This window comes from Phyllobates terribilis, unplaced genomic scaffold (genome assembly GCF_046119375.1).
Source record: "Phyllobates terribilis strain yellow unplaced genomic scaffold, ASM4611937v1 Scaffold_3__8_contigs__length_932513732, whole genome shotgun sequence".
Lineage (NCBI taxonomy): Eukaryota > Metazoa > Chordata > Amphibia > Anura > Dendrobatidae > Phyllobates > Phyllobates terribilis.
In genome coordinates, this window is record NW_027362763.1 from 189,112,494 (window position 1) to 189,129,874 (window position 17,381).

The window sequence follows — 17,381 nt, forward strand, 5'->3', positions numbered from 1 at the left end:
TACCTAGAGATCTACAGCCCCGGCACATACATTGGACATTGGCATCGCTCTCCAACTTAGCCCTCCTGCTACACCCCTCACAACGTGGGACGTAGTGTCAATACTCTGCTGCATTCCACTTGCATCCGACAATTGATAACTCAGTTTCTACTGACTCCAACGCTTCTACATCACAACCTACATGTCTTTCTTAAAATGCCTGCCAAGATCCCAGCAGTTACAACATGAGAGACATTCAGAAGCGGATAAAAGACTGGAAAAAAACTGCGGAACCAAAGCTGTGAAAGACACGGCACTTGATTTCCAGCAAGTCTCTTCAGAGGAATCTTGTTACGAATCTCAGAGGAGTGACACCCAGGAAGTTCTTCAGACGATCCATCAATGCCAGACAGCATTAACATCTAGAATTGTTTAACTCAAAGTTGACATTTCTACCATAGAACAAAATTCCCAGAAAACGAGAGAACTGTGACGAAGCAGAACAAAGGATAAGCGACATGCAAGATCGCTTTACACTTTATGGAAGATCAATTAACACCTATGGAATGAATCCTCTGATCTTTTGTCTATATTCACAGTTGAGAGAGTTCATTGTATCCCTACCCAACTGTTGGATGCTCCACCTCACACCATCACAAAATTTTTGATTTACTGAGACCTGGACACGCTTCTTTGTTTCCCTTCAGGTAAAAAGACCCTATTCCATTTGAGAGTACCTGGATTCATGTGTACCCAGACTTTTCGGCTGAGGTGCAGTGCAGGAGAGCTCAACTTATTTCTGTCATGAAAAGTCTTACAAAACATAACTTTAAATGGGTTGTCCATCCTTAGGGTAGAAGTATGCAGTCAGTCTATGTGACGCCGGTGCCAGGAGCAGCAAGTGCGTGACTGCAAGAATGTGATTTGCATATATGGGGTCATATGCCGACTAGACGTGCGCAGCCTTGCTCAATACAGGTGTTTTGAGTGAAGACGGACATGTCCAGTTGGAATGTGGCCAGAAGCAAATTGGATGACCGCTGCTCCCAGCACTGGAGAATCCCTACAGCATGCAGTGTGTGCGATGTGAGGATTCACTAGTCTGCAGTCACATAGAGTGACTGTAGATTTGTACTCTAAAGCTGGGCAACAATTTTCAATACGTAATGTTCTATACAGCATCCATCTTTTCCAGCAACTGGTCTTCTCTGAAAGTCCGCAGGGGGTGCACAATTGGCTGGAGTTGAGGCACCCGAGTAGACACTCATCTCACTAGTAATTCTATGTCTGTTTGGGACTCATTCTTGGAGGGGTCTTTTGATCCCTCAACCTTTTCTTGTTTAACCATGCACCAACAAGCAATGTATCCTTTGCTGTAAAACAAACTTGAATGCAACTTTGCTATGCTGAATAACTTATATTCATAACATTACAGGTGGACTATTGCAGCATGTACTTATTCCACAATTCGCTGGGGAACAATTTTGAACATCATTTTTGTTGAGTTTGATTTTCCTGCTGATTTAGACTGAAATAGGCATGCTGATTTCAAAACTGCGGTTAGTTTTTTTCTATCACATTATAGTTTTCCTCTACAACTTATCTTAATGCGATTACTCTAGGCTGGATCGACGGTAGCAATAGTGCTCTCATATCGCCCTCGAGTGGGAAGGGGTGGGGGACAACCTTAGCGATCAGAAACAGGTTATTTGTCTAGGTCAGACCTAGGCAAAGTGTGGCCCGCAGGCTACATCCAGCCCTCTGGCTATTCAAGTCCGACCCGCAGACTGAGACCGCCGAAGGGCTGAATCAGTGGCCCACGGGCCATACCGTGCCCCCACAGCCCGTCACCCATCCACCGCTGCTACCCGCTATCTGCATCCTCAGGATGCAGACAGCGGTGAATACATTGGGGGAGGACGGGGCCGCCGGCCCTTTATTCCACCAATCAGCATGTGAGCCAGCACAAGCGATGATGTAATTTCACCACACCAGCTGTGCACTACGGAGAGTCAATACACCAGAGACAGGAGCAGAGCCAGGGCGCCCAGAGAATGGGAGCAAAGGGAGTATGTGGTTTTTTTCTTTCATGTGTATGGGATGTTAGTTTGTATATAGGAGGCTATATGAGAGCTTGTGCTGTGTATGTGAGGCTGTTTGGGCCTCGTGCTGTACATGGGAGCCCATGTGGGGCTCTTGTTGTATATAGGTAAGCTATATGGGGCTCATGCTGCATATAGGAGGCAATGTGAGGGTACATTCTGTATATAGGGAGCTATGTGGGGGCTCATACTGTATATAGGAGGCTATGTGGGGGCTCGTACTGTATATAGGAGGCTATGTGGGGGCTCTTATGGTATATAGGGGGTTGTCAGCATACTTATTTCTGCTCAATATTTTATTTTATATTTATATTAATTGTAATTAGTTTATTAATATTGAGCAGAATTAATTTCAGCCTATTGGTTCGGCCCACCACCACAATAGTCACGGTCTCTAATGTGGCACCTTGGGAAAATTAATTGCCCACCCCTGGTCTAGGCAATTCAGTGACACGTGAGATAGTGTGGCAAGAGGTTTGGCAAGAGGTGTGCCGCTCTATATAGTGAAATGTATTCCGAAAGTCAGTATACAAGAGGTAAGCAGAGTTTATTTTTTATTCACACTTATTTCCTTTCTTTCAGATTAAGTCTGTCTCTATTTTTCATCATAAGTGCCTAAACAGCCCTGATTCCTTTTGTTATATGTGTCAGTTTCACCATTCCCAGCCAAAGGACGAACATCAGCACATTTGTCAAGCAAGCCTATTTTCCATGGCTGCCCCATAGTATAACACTGGTCCGAGTGCTATCCGGTATAACATTGACGATGAATACGCGTACGTGAGCGAGCCCTTACAGCAACAATGTATCTTGCGTATGAACAAAATCGCTTTCAATAGACATTACATTTAGGTTATTTTGTGCATTATTTTCCATTGTATGTACATTTTGTATGGTTTGGAGACAAAGGGAGGGTATTATGTAGTTTAAAAAGTTGCGATACAGAAAAACTGGGGTCACTTTAAGATTCAGAAGCCAAAAGTAAATCAAAAACAAGTGTCAGATCTTTCTCAACGAAAATTGTGTTCCCTACTTTCTCATTAATACCTCTGTCCTGGTGTACTTTTGGTTTGAGATGCAGGTCTCGCTATCTTTGGGAAGGCGGTGAACGGTGTTCTTATCTTTAACCGTTTTCGTTTTTTGCTCCCCTTGTTCCCAGAGCCATAACTTTTTTATTTTTCTGTCAATAAGGCCATGTGAGGGCTTGTTTTTTGCGGGACAAGTTGTACTTTTGAACGACACCATTGAATTTACAATATTGTGTACTGGAAAACAAATTCCAAGTGCGGTGAAATTGCAAAAAAAAGTGCAATTCCACAATTTTTTTTTTTTTTTTTTTTTACCACGCTCACTGAATGCTAAAACTGATCGGCCATTATGATTCTCCAGGTCATTACGAGTTCGTAGCTAAAAAATAATCTATACATGTTTTGGTATTTAAGTGGTGAAAAAAAAAATCCAACGTTTGTTAAAAAAAAAAAAAAAAAATGGCTCCATTTTCTGAGACCTGTAGCATCTCCATTTTTCGTGATCTGGGATCGGGTGAGGGCCTATTTTTTGTGACGTTTTTATTGATACCATTTTGAGGTAGATCCAATGCTTTGATCGCCCGTTATTGCATTTTATTGCAATGTTGTGGCGACCAAAGAACGTAAATCTGGAGTTTAGAATTATTTTCTATTGATAGATCGGCGATTCTAAACGTGGTGATACCAAATATGTGTATGTTTGATTTGTTTTATTTTGAATGGAGCAAGAGGGGGGGGGTGATTTAAACTTTTATATTCTTTTCATTCTTTTTATATTTTTAGAAACTTTTTTTTTTTTTTTTTTACTTTTTGCATGCTTCAATAGTCTTCATGGGAGACTAGAAGCAGCACTTGTCTGATCTCCTGTACTACACACAGGTGATCATCAGATCGCCTGTGTGTAGCAGAAATGCTCATTTGCTATGAGCGCCGCCCAGCGGCAATCTAGCTATGAAAAACCGCAGGGGTCTCCTGAAGACCCCAGGTTGTCATGCCAACCCATTGGCGACCCGCAGTCATGTGACGGGGTCGCCGATGGGTGGAGCAAACAACGTGCTTTCTCTGACAGCGGCAGTTAACTAGTTAACAGCCACAGGTGGATCACGATTCCACCCGCGGCTGTTGCGGGCGCATGTCAGCTATATAGATCAGCACTGGAGCCCGCGCCAAACAAGTGGATATGAGGTGTATCGTACTATTACGGCACACATCATAAAGGGGTTAATATTACTGATGTGTGCTTTACTTCATTTTTGTGCATCTGTCAGAGGTTCGGTCAGAACGTAATCCTTAATATGTTTGTACCTATTCTTATCTATCTCTATGGCTAATATATCTACATCCACTTAGTGTGCGACTTGGCCTGTCACATACCTGTCCTGGAATGTGCAGGGATTGAGTGATAAAATTAAAAGGGCTTTGGTGCTGAAGTACCTACACCCTAAGCATTTTGACATCACATGTTGGCAGGAGACCCACCTTAAGTCCAAAACAACTACTGTGCAGAAACCATGGGTGGGCTTAACAACATTCCGTTTTATCCACAAATGCCTTGAGGGAATCCAAGGCATATGTGGAGAAAAACATTTATTTAGCTCAATCTTTTTTTCACCATAAACTCTGACCAGCTTCCCTGTCCCTGCTGAAGAAAAGCCTCCCCACAGCATGATGCTGCCACTACCATGTTTGACAATGGGGATGGTGTTTTCAGGGTCATGTGCAGTGTTAGCTTTGCTACATATAGCACTTTACATTTAGCCCAAAAGTTCTTTGGTCTCATCTAACCAGAATACCTTCTTCCTCATAGTAGCCGTGTCCCCTACATGGCAATTTGCAAACTGTGAATGGGACTTTTTATGGCTTGCTTTCAAGAATGGCTTTCTTCTTGCCACCCTTTCCATAAGGGCAGATTTGTGGAGTATAAAACTAGTAGTTGTGCTGTGGACAGATTCTCCCACCTGAGCTGTGGATCTCTGCAGCTTCTCCAGCGTGACCATGGGCCTATTGGCTGCTTCTCTAATTTCCTACATTTGTGCAAATTATTTAATAGCATTTTTCATGTAAATATTACCAAGAATGTTAACATTATGCACCTTCCAAAACAGACTATCCTTTATTGTGAAAAGGTGATCAAGTATAGGGTTGTTCCACAGAGGAACATCCGAGATGCCCATTGTACCAGTCTACCTCCTTACTTGCTTCCCACACTGGGATTGCTAATTTATGAATTCGTAGAAGAATAAAAGTTAAAGGCAAAGATAAATCAAAAAGTAGTCTTGGAGATTGGCCAGCTGTTCAGTAATAAAGCAAACGACAGGTCTAATGCATTGATTTAGGCAATTTCATGCTAAAAAAGAAGTAAATGTCAGTCGGTGTCTTTCCTCTCTGTGCCTTAGGTCTTTGTAAAATACTTATATATTATTATTATTAATATTATAGTGCCATTTATTCCATGGTTCTTTTCATGTGAAAAAGGGGGATACATACAAAAACAATTACAATGATCTTTAACAAAACGTGACGGCGACTGGTACAGGAGGAGAGAGGATCCTGCCCGCGAGGGCTCACGGTCTACAAGGGATGGGTGATGATGCAGTAGGTGAGGGTAGAGCTGGTCATGCAGTGGTATCGTGGAGTAAGGCTATGTGCCCACAATGCTAAAATGATGCGGATTTTTCCAGAGCGTTTCTGCCTCTCCCTGAAAGAAAAAACACATGCGGATTGTACATGAGTTTTTTTCTGCCAGGGAGAAGCGTTTTTTTCAAGCGATTTTGAGCATCACTTGGAAAAGTGCTTGACAAGTTGGTCACACTATATAAATCCATGCAACTGGCATGGTTTATATTGTGTGACCAACTTATGCTGCTTTAAATGCAGCATCAATAGTAAAAAAAATAATTAAAACGTAAAAAAATAAAAAAACATTATACTTACCTCTCCGGTGGCGTGCTCAATCTTCTTGACGTCAGTGGTCTTGTGACCATCACGACTAAATGACGTCATCACAGGTCCTTTCAGAACACCGCGGGACGTCGAAGACAGAGCACGCCACCGGAGAGGAGACAGGGGGCTGCCGGAGAGGTAAGTATAATGTTTTTTTTTTTTTACGTTTTAATTCTTTTTTAACTAATGGTACCCGGGTCTGGAGGAGAGTCTCCTCTTCTCCAGACCCGCGTACCATCCGCACATTGAACTGCATAACCTCCGTATACATGCGGAGGTTATGCGGTTCAATGCAAGTCAGTAGCAGCAATTTCGCCGCGATTACGCACAATAATTGGTAATGCTGCAGATTTTTCCGCAATGATAATCTGCAGGGGAAATTTCCGCAGCATGTGCACAGCACATGTGGATTATCATTGGGGGACATGGCAGACCTTCTACCAAGCGTTTTTAATGCGTATTTGCGGCGGAAATGCATTAAATCCGCATCGTGGGCACACAGCCTAACGGTTACTGCAGGTATATATAATATATCTTTAATATGGCGCAGCTCTTGAAACAAAGTGATTGCAGATCAGAAAAAAAGACTTGGGCATGTGTCTAGTAAATATAGCCCTTTTGGTAATAGAATTATTTTGACAAGATTGATCTGTCCCAAAACAGAGAATGGTAATGTGCTCCACATTTTACATTAATTTGTAACGTAGTCTAAAAAAGTTATTTTTTTTCTGAATTTATTTGGAAGTTTAGTGATATATATGACCACAGGGAGATTATAAATTGAAGATGGTGTGTAATTGTAAAGTGCTGAAGAATACGTTGGTGCTATATAAAATTATTTATTAGTAGGTGTCCAATGAGCACCTCAGAGGGGCATAATGCTCAACTTGCTTCAGAGAGAAAAAAACAAAAACTCCTCCAACATTTGAATAGCCCACGGAAGGGAGGTATTATGAATCTATCAATACCTAATCCTAATACCACCCTCAAGTCCTTTTTCTCTTTTTCTTATAGGACTATTCTATTTTCTCTATCACCCAATGTTACTCCCAGAAATCCTTATAATATAGAGAGCTACAGCTCGAGAGATCTAGAGAGAGAGCTACAGCTCGAGAGATCTAGAGAGAGAGCTACAGCTCGAGAGATCTAGAGAGAGAGCTACAGCTCGAGAGATCTAGAGAGAGAGCTACAGCTCGAGAGATCTAGAGAGAGAGCTACAGCTCGAGAGATCTAGAGAGAGAGCTACAGCTCGAGAGATCTAGAGAGAGAGCTACAGCTCGAGAGATCTAGAGAGAGAGCTACAGCTCGAGAGATCTAGAGAGAGAGCTACAGCTCGAGAGATCTAGAGAGAGAGCTACAGCTCGAGAGATCTAGAGAGAGAGCTACAGCTCGAGAGATCTAGAGAGAGAGCTACAGCTCGAGAGATCTAGAGAGAGAGCTACAGCTCGAGAGATCTAGAGAGAGAGCTACAGCTCGAGAGATCTAGAGAGAGAGCTACAGCTCGAGAGATCTAGAGAGAGAGCTACAGCTCGAGAGATCTAGAGAGAGAGCTACAGCTCGAGAGATCTAGAGAGAGAGCTACAGCTCGAGAGATCTAGAGAGCTACAGCTCGAGAGATCTAGAGAGAGAGCTACAGCTCGAGAGATCTAGAGAGAGAGCTACAGCTCGAGAGATCTAGAGAGAGAGCTACAGCTCGAGAGATCTAGAGAGAGAGCTACAGCTCGAGAGATCTAGAGATAGAGCTACAGCTCGAGAGATCTAGAGAGAGAGCTACAGCTCGAGAGATCTAGAGAGAGAGCTACAGCTCGAGAGATCTAGAGAGAGAGCTACAGCTCGAGAGATCTAGAGAGAGAGCTACAGCTCGAGAGATCTAGAGAGAGAGCTACAGCTCGAGAGATCTAGAGAGAGAGCTACAGCTCGAGAGATCTAGAGAGAGAGCTACAGCTCGAGAGATCTAGAGAGAGAGCTACAGCTCGAGAGATCTAGAGAGAGCTACAGCTCGAGAGATCTAGAGAGAGAGCTACAGCTCGAGAGATCTAGAGAGAGAGCTACAGCTCGAGAGATCTAGAGAGAGAGCTACAGCTCGAGAGATCTAGAGAGAGAGCTACAGCTCGAGAGATCTAGAGAGAGCTACAGCTCGAGAGATCTAGAGAGAGCTACAGCTCGAGAGATCTAGAGAGAGAGCTACAGCTCGAGAGATCTAGAGAGAGAGCTACAGCTCTAGAGATCTAGAGAAATAGCTACAGCTCTAGAGATCTAGAGAGAGCTACAGCTCTAGAGAGAGAGCTACAGCTCTAGAGAGAACTACAGCTCTAGAGAGAACTACAGCTCTAGAGAGAACTACAGCTCTAGAGAGAACTACAGCTCTAGAGAGAACTACAGCTCTAGAGAGAACTACAGCTCTAGAGATCTAGAGAGAGAGCTACAGCTCTAGAGATATATATAATATACACTGCTCGAAAAAATAAAGGGAACACTTAAACAACAGAATATAACTCCAAGTAAATCAAACTTCTGTGAAATCAAACTGTCCACTTAGGAAACAACACTGATTGACAATCAATTTCACATGCTGTTGTGCAAATGGAATAGACAATAGATGGAAATTATTGGCAATTATCAAGACACCCTCAATAAAAGGAGTGGTTCTGCAGGTGGGGACCACAGACCACATCTCAGTACCAATGCTTTCTGGCTGATGTTTTGGTCACTTTTAATGTTGGTTGGGCTTTCACACTTGTGGTAGCATGAGATGGACTCTACAACCCACAGAAGGTGCTCAGGTAGTGCAGCTCATCCAGGATGGCACATCAATGTGAGCTGTGCCAAGAAGGTTTACTGTGTTTGTCAGGGTAGTGTCCAGAGGCTGGAGGCGCTACCAGGAGACAGGCCAGTACACCAGGAGACATGGAGGGGTCCGTAGGAGGGCAAAAACCCAGCAGCAGGACTGCTACCTCCGCCTTTGTGCAAGGAGGAACAGAAGGAGCACTGCCAGAGCCCAGCAAAATGACCTCCAGCAGGCCACAAATGTGCATGTGTCTGCACAAACGGTTAGAAACCGACTCCATGAGGGTGGTATGAGGGCCCGACGACCACAGATGGGGGTTGTGCTCACAGCCCAACACCGTGCAGGACGCTTGGCATTTGCCACAGAACACCAGGATTGGCAAAGTCGCCACTGGCGCCCTGTTCTCTTCACAGATGAAAGCAGGTTCACACTGAGCACATGTGACAGACGCGACAAAGTCTGGAGACGCCGTGGAGAGCGATTTGCTGCCTTCAACATCCTTCAGCATGACCAGTTTGGCAGTGGGTCAGTAATGGTGTGGGGTGGCGTTTCTTTGGAGGGGCGCACAGCCCTCCATGTGCTCGCCAGAGGTGGCCTGACTGTCATTAGGTACAGAGATGAGATCCTCAAACCCCTTGTGAGACCATATGCTGGTACGGTTGGCCCTGGGTTCCTCCTAATGCAGGACAATGCCAGACCTCATGTGGCTGGAGTGTGTCTGCAGTTCGTGCAAGATGAAGGCAGAAGACATTGAAGCTATGGACTGGCCCGCCCGTTCCCCAGACCTGAATCCGATTGAACACATCTGGGACATCATGTCTCTCTCCATCCACCAACGTCACGTTGCACCACAGACTGTCCAGGAGTTGGCGGATGCTTTAGTCCAGGTCTGGGAGGAGATCCCACAGGAGACCATCCGCAACCTCATCAGGAGCATGCCCAGGCGTTGTAGGGAGGTCATACAGGCACGTGGAGGCCACACACAATACTGAGCCTTATTTTGACTTGTTTTAAGGACATTACATCAAAGTTGGATCAGCCTGTAGTGTGTTTTTCCACTTTAATTTTGGGGGTGACTCCAAATCCAGGCCTCCATTGGTTAATAAATTTGATTTCCATTAATGATTTTTGTGTGATTTTGTTGTCAGCACATTCAACTTTGTACAGAACAAAGTATTCAATGAGAATATTTCATTCATTCATTCAGATCTAGGATGTGTTATGAGTGTTCCCTTTATTTTTGTTGAGCAGTATAATAAAATATATATACATACATACTACAGACCAAAAGTTTGGACACCTTCTCATTTAAAGCTTTTTCTGTATTTTCATGACTATGAAAATTGTACATTCACACTGAAGGCATCAAAACTATGAATTAACACATGTGGAATTATATACTTCACAAAAAAGTGTGAAACAACTGAAAATATGTCTTATATTCTAGGTTCTTCAAAGTAGCCACCTTTTGCTTTGATGACTGCTTTGCACATGACTCGCCCCCTGGGCCTAGTGTGGATGTGTATGGGATACCTGGAGCCGGGTCTCTGGGGGTCGTAGAATCCGTGGCGGTGACCCGGTCCCGAGGCTCAGGGTGGTCAGGCCGATGGCGGTATTTTGTGGGGGTTTTAGGTTAATTGTCTGACTACGCCACCCGTGGATTGCGGTCAGCGCGGACCGCCGCTGCAAGGCAGACCGCTGGGGCTGATGGTGTGTGCAGCTGAGGTAGTGTGACTCCCCACGGGAAGAGTGGAGCCCCAGGGCAGTGTAGTTGATGGTGCGGGTGATAGTGCACGGGAGTCCCAGCACTAGTAGTGCTGGTGCGGCGATGAAGCAGGAACGACTCAGAGTCTTTGCAGTGCAGTTCAGGGTCTTTACTGGTGATATTAAGGCAGACCCTCCCGGGAGTACTGGCTAACATAAGGGGCCTAGTCAGTCTGCGAGCAAACAGGAGTTCCCCTGGCCAGGTGGAGCTGTAAGCCTCCCCGTCTATCTGCACTCTTTCTGGCTACCTTGCTGTAAGCGGGTAGAAGTAGCCCACGTCTCTGAGTATACCGTGTGGTGCTCACCCGTATGGCTGGTGACTTAGGGCCTTCTGTTAGCCTCCGCTCCTGGATGGCGGTGCTGGTCCCTTCCTTGTGACTGAGCCTCCGGGCTTCTATGGCCAGAGGACCTGGAATACCCTGCCGGCTGGTTTCTGCTGCTGGCTGAATATCAGTCCCCACAGCCTCGGACTCCTGTGTCCGGTTCCTAGATTCTTCTGCCAGGGAGAGCTATATCTCTGCTTAGCTTCCAGCCCCTGGTCTTCTGCTCCTACAGAGCTCCTGCTGTTTCTTTCCCTGTGTCTGGAGCTGTCTCCAGGCTCTGACTGAACTCACTAATCCCGCCCCAGACCCAGTTTATAAGGGCAGATTCCTCCCCTCCCAGGTCTGGGCAGGAAGTGTTGCATGCTTAGGGCTGCTGACCAGAGAAACCTCCCACTTGCTCTCGGACGTAATATTTCTATTACTGTGGCAACCAGACCCCTGGGGTGCCACACACACTCTTCAAGAGGTAGTCATCGGAAATGGTCTTCCAACAATCTTGAAGGAGTTCACAGAGATGCTTAGCACTTGTTGGCCCTTTTGCCTTCACTCTGCGGTCCAGCTCACCCCAAACCATCTTGATTGGGTTCAGGTCTGGTGACTGTGGAGGCCAGATCATCTGGCGTAGCATCCCATCACTCTCCCTCTTGGTCAAATAGCCCTTACGCAGCCTGGAGGTGTGTTTGGGGTCATTGTCCTGTTGGAAAATAAATGATGGTCCAACTAAACGCAAACTGGATGGAATAGCATGCCGCTGCAAGATGCTGTGTTAGCCATGCTGGTTCAATAGGCCTTCAATTTTGAATAAATCCCCAACAGTGTCACCAGCAAAGCACTCCCACACCATCACACCTTCTCCTCCATGCTTCACGGTGGGAACCAGGCATGTAGAGTCAATCCGTTCACCTTTTCTGCGTCGCACAAAGACACAGTGGTTGGAACCAAAGATCTCAAATTTGGACTCATCAGACCAAAGCACAGATTTCCACTGGTCTAATGTCCATTCCTTGTGTTCATTAGCCCAAACAAGTCTCTTCTGCTTGTTGCCTGTCCTTAGCAGTGGTTTCCTAGCAGCTATTTTACCATGAAGGCCTGCTGCACAAAGTCTCCTCTTAACAGTTGTTGTAGAGATGTGTCTGCTGCTAGAACTCTGTGTGGCATTGACATGGCCTCTAATCTGAGCTGCTGTTAACCTCCGATTTCGGAGGCTGGTGACTCGGATAAACTTAGCCTCAGAAGCAGAGGTGACTCTTGGTCTTCCTTTCCTGGGGTGGTCCTCATGTGAGCCAGTTTCTTTGTAGCGCTTGATGGTTTTTGCAACTGCACTTGGGGACGTTTTCAAAGTTTTCCCAATTTTTCACACTGACTGACCTTCATTTCTTAAAGTAATGATGGCCACTCGTTTTTCTTTACTTAGAATTTGTATTATGGCAAGAAAAAAGCAGCTAACAGTCTATTCAGTAGGACTATCAGCTGTGTATCCAACAGACTTCTGCACAACACAACTGATGGTCCCAACCCCATTTATAAGGCAAGAAATCCCACTTATTAAACCTGACAGGGCACACCTGTGAAGTGAAAACCAGTTCCGGTGACTACCTCTTGAAGCTCATCAAGAGAATGCCAAGAGTGCGCAAAGCAGTCATCAAAGCAAAAGGTGGCTACTTTGAAGAACCTAGAATATAAGACATTTTCAGTTGTTTCACACTTTAAGTATATAATTCCACGTGTTAATTCATAGTTTTGATGCCTTCAGTGTGAATGTGTATACATATATATATATATATATATACACATATATACACACACACACACACACACACACAGCCAGGGAAAATAATAATGGTGACAATGGGCATCCTCAGCTGGTGTGCCCCTACCTGGAGTGAAGTATGGGGAACACTACCCTATTGACCAAGATATTGGATCTGAGTTTGTTTTTTTATATAACAACGTTATCCATTTATTTTTTTTAAGTTAGGGTTTCAGACAAATCTGTTCATTACATTAATCAGATATGGCCACTCCATAGAATCAAAAGGCTTTAGGAGCAACAAACGACGCCAAAGCCAATTCCTCCCACCTGTATTTGTGAAATAATGTGTCCGCCTCATTTGACAGTGGTGCTCTTCCCTGGCACAAAGCCTAAATTGATCAACTTTAATGAGCCAGTTGGCTGGAATCTTTGTTAATATTGTATAGTCACATTTAGTAATGAAATAGGTATTCATAGGTTTTTTTTTAATCAGGCTTCAAGAGTACTTCATACAGCGAATCTGAAACAGGATTTTCCGTGAAAGCTTCTGTAAGCATCCAAAGAAATGATGAACCTAAATGATCTACATATCTAGAATAAATCTCCTAAAAGGGATACCCATCAGGTATCAGTGAATTACCCTTAGAAAAGTTCGCTAATGCTTTTTCCACCTCAAGAAGGGTAATATCGGAATAGAGTTAATATCCATCTTTTCTTAATTTGGGGAATGTAATTTCATCTAAGCAGTATGTTAATGTTATCAGTGTGCTGTATAGAAGCTTATAAAAACTAATACCTTATGGCCAAAGCCTGTTTTCACCTGACAAAGCCGCATCTTCCAAATTTGACGGGTCACCATGTGGTAATAACTTTGGAGTACTTTTACATATGCCATAAACTTGAGATTCTGAGATTGTTTCTTTCAAGACAAAACTGTACATCATGATAGTGATGCATTTTGGTCAAAACTTGCATTTATGAAAAATATCAGAAATTTTAGAGAAAGGTTTGTAAAATTTGCAAGTTTTCAAACTTGGAACTTGTATACATTTTTAACAGTCATACCACACAAAATGGTTATTAAATGACATTTTCCAGATGTCTACTTTACATTAGCAACGTTTTTTTGAAATGCCCTTTTATTTTGTTAGGATGTTGGAAGGATATAAAGTTCAGTAGCAATTTTCAGATTTTCAACAAAATTTACAAAAATCTATTTTATTTTACAGACCTATTTAGTAATTAAGTGACTTTAGGGGGGTTATATGTTTATTTACTTCTTTAGGGTTAGAAATATATTTGTTTCTTAGTAGTACATTCTCTGGCTAAGAGGTCCTCGGGGGTGGGAACTTTGAACACGAGTCAACGGTGCAAGCAGCAACTCTGATACCGATTGACAGCAGATCTTCATCAATTTTCTTCTTATATGTTGCTATGCTACAAGGTCTCCCTTACTTTGCAGAGAAGGATCCCCTTTATCTTTAACAAACTCACAGCATGGATGGAGGGCAGTATACAGCATTGAGCAGTGTAGCTGTGAATCAAGCACTGGGGTTTAAAAATACACAATAAAAAGCATTTGCAAGTCTGTGTCAGTTTGCACCTTTCTTGGCAGCTGCTCCCTACTCCACCTTCCCTCTTCATAATTTCTATGGGCTGAAGCTGAAACCTGATCCCTCAGTGCAGCTGAAAATCTTCATCACAGCTTTTCTGAAGATGGACTATAGAAGTGAATTGGGAGCGAATGAGTAGAAGACAGGGTAAGAAGGAAAAAGTTGCTTGTAAGGCTGTGTGCCCACTATGCGTTTTTGATGCGGAATTTCCGCAGCGTAAACGCTTGCAAAACGCTTGGTAATCCGTCCCCCAAGATCCCCAATTTAAATGTGCATGTTCTGTGCCCATGCTGCAGAATTTTCCTCAGCGGATTTTCCTTGCGGAAAAATCCGCAGCATGTCCGTTATTTGTGCGTTTCTGCATGCGGATTTGAGGTCCCAATGCACTTGAGAAACGCAAGTCAAATCCGCATGTAAAAACGATTGTAAAATTCGCAAGCGTTTACTGCCAAGAACATGCAGAAACGCTGCAGAATTTTCTGCTTCATTTCTGCATCGTGGGCACATACCCTAAGAGTATAAGTGGGTGTTTGTAAGATATAGCAGTTTCTTATTTTCCCTTGTAGTATGGATTTATGCAGTGAAAATTATACCGCTACTACCTTTAGGAAAGAGAATCGCTGCTTGAAGAAAGGAAAAGGTTTATTGCAGCAGCAGATGAGCAATCCATACATCATTCCTCTTATACTGTTGAACATTTCATAAAGAGTAATCAATTATATATTAAAAAAAACAAAAAAAAAAACTACCTATAAATCATGAAGGCTGTGAAAACACCTTTAAAGGGAACCCGTCACATCCTAGCTACTATCTACACTGCACCCATAGCGTCGTTAGTGATGCAATGTGCATCACTAACAAGTTTTTTCATTAAAATTGGTGCAGCTATAAAGATTTTATAACCTTTAACATACTTAGATACTTCATGTTAGTTCAGTCATAGGGGGTGATGGTCATATTCAGTTATGGGCGGGCGCAGCATCCAGTCACAGCTAGCGCTGCCCATGTATTTGAATATTGCTCCCGGCAACAGCTATTATTGGGGGCGCATGCGCATTTGTACGTGTCCTGCCGCTGGTCCCGCGCCTGCGTGATTACAAACTTCACTGCACACACGCTATGTTCCCACACCAGCGCAGTGAGGCTGTGTAGTTCGCAGCTTCACTGCACATGCTCTATGACGCTCTGTTTCCCACGTGCAAACTACACAGCTTCACTGCGCGGGAACATAGCGTGTGCGCAGTGAAGCTGTAATCACACAGCCTCACTGCGCAGGCGGCTGGACATGTACAAATGCGCATGCGCAACAATAATAGCGCTTGCCGGGAGCAATATTCAAATACGTGGGCGACGCCAGCACTGACTGCATGCTGCACCCACCCATGACTGAATATGAGAATCACACCCCTATGACTGAACGAGCAGGTAGGATCCAAGTATATTTAAGGTTATAAAATCATTATAGCTGCACCAATTTTAAGGAAAAAAGCTTGTTAGTGATGCACACTGCATCACTAACAACGCTATGGGGGCATTGTAGCTACACTGTGTTCCAAATTATTATGCAAATAATATTTTCTCAGATTTTCCCAAATTACCTATATGAATTGCAGTCATTGCAATTTTCCAGTCAAATAACTATTAGAGTACAATTGAAAGGTTTTTGTACAAACTGCCTATGATAACAGTATATTTTTTAAAAAACAAAACACTCAAACTGCACTCAAAATGCATGTTCCAAATTATTATGCACAGCAGAGTTTTCAACCTTTTCATTTTAATAAAGAACAAAAAAAATGGTCATTTTTGAAATTATAAGCATTAGCAGGTTATTACAAATTGAAATCAAACAGTTTTCAACTCAAAACTTTATTCTTGGTGATGTTACATTTGTACATAGGACCCCTTGTCCGAAAGGAGCTTCTGAACTCTCTCGTCCATTGAGTTTGTCAGGTTTTGGATGGTTTCTGCTTCAATTGTTTTGCATGAGGACAGAATACCCTCCCAGAGCTGTTGCTTAGATGTGAACTGCCTCCCGCCATCATAGACACTCCTTTTGATGATGCTCCAGAGGTTCTCAATGGGGTTGAGGTCAGGGGAGCATGGGTGCCACACCATAAGTTTGTCCCCTTTTATGCCCATAGCAGCCAGAGATGCAGATGTGTTATGTGCAGCATGAGACGGGGCATTATCATGCATGAAAATGATCTTGCTGCAGAATGCACGGTTCTTCTTCTTGAACCATGGCAGGAAGTGCTGTTTGAGAAACTCAACATCCATTATGGAGTTCATCTTCACCCCTTCAGGGATCCTAAAAGGGCCAACAATCTCTCTCCCCAGGATTCCAGCCCAAAACATTACTCCACCTCCTCGTTAGCACCGTAGCCGTGTTTGCATGGGGTGTCCATCAACCAGCCATCCTCCACTCCGTCCATCTGGACCATCGAGATCGTTTTCATGCATGATAATGCCCCGTCTCATGCTGCACATAACACATCTGCATCTCTGGCTGCTATGGGCATAAAAGGGGACAAACTTATGGTGTGGCACCCATGCTCCCCTGACCTCAACCCCATTGAGAACCTCTGGAGCATCATCAAAAGGAGTGTCTATGATGGCGGGAGGCAGTTCACATCTAAGCAACAGCTCTGGGAGGGTATTCTGTCCTCATGCAAAACAATTGAAGCAGAAACCATCCAAAACCTGACAAATTCAATGGACTAGAGAGTTCAGAAGCTCCTTTCGGACAAGCGGTCCTATGTACAAATGTAACATCACCAAGAATAAAGTTTTGAGTTGAAAACTGTTTGATTTCAGTTTGTAATAACCTGCTAATGCTTATAATTTCAAAAATGACCATTTTTTTGTTCTTTATTAAAATGAAAAGGTTGAAAACTCTGCTGTGCAAAATAATTTGGAACATGCATTTTGAGTGCAGTTTGAGTTTTTTATTTTTTAAAAAATATACTGTTATCATAGGCAGTTTGTACAAAAACCTTTCAATTGTACTCTAATAGTTATTTGACTGGAAAATTACAATGACTGCAATTCACATAGGTAATTTGGAAAAATCTGAGAAAATATTATT

The 17,381-nt window shown here is 43.6% G+C and overlaps 1 protein-coding gene across 1 annotated transcript in view; it reads right to left on the reverse strand.

Annotated features, from left to right (window-relative positions):
• Nucleotides 1–17,370: 17,370 nt before the first annotated feature.
• RNF168 (ring finger protein 168) overlaps nt 17,371–17,381 on the reverse strand; it is a 61,743-nt gene continuing 61,732 nt past the window's right edge. The window contains exon 7 of the mRNA XM_073674380.1: nt 17,371–17,381. This exon is cut by the window's right edge and continues 1,827 nt beyond it. The gene's annotated coding sequence lies outside the window, so the exon portion shown is untranslated.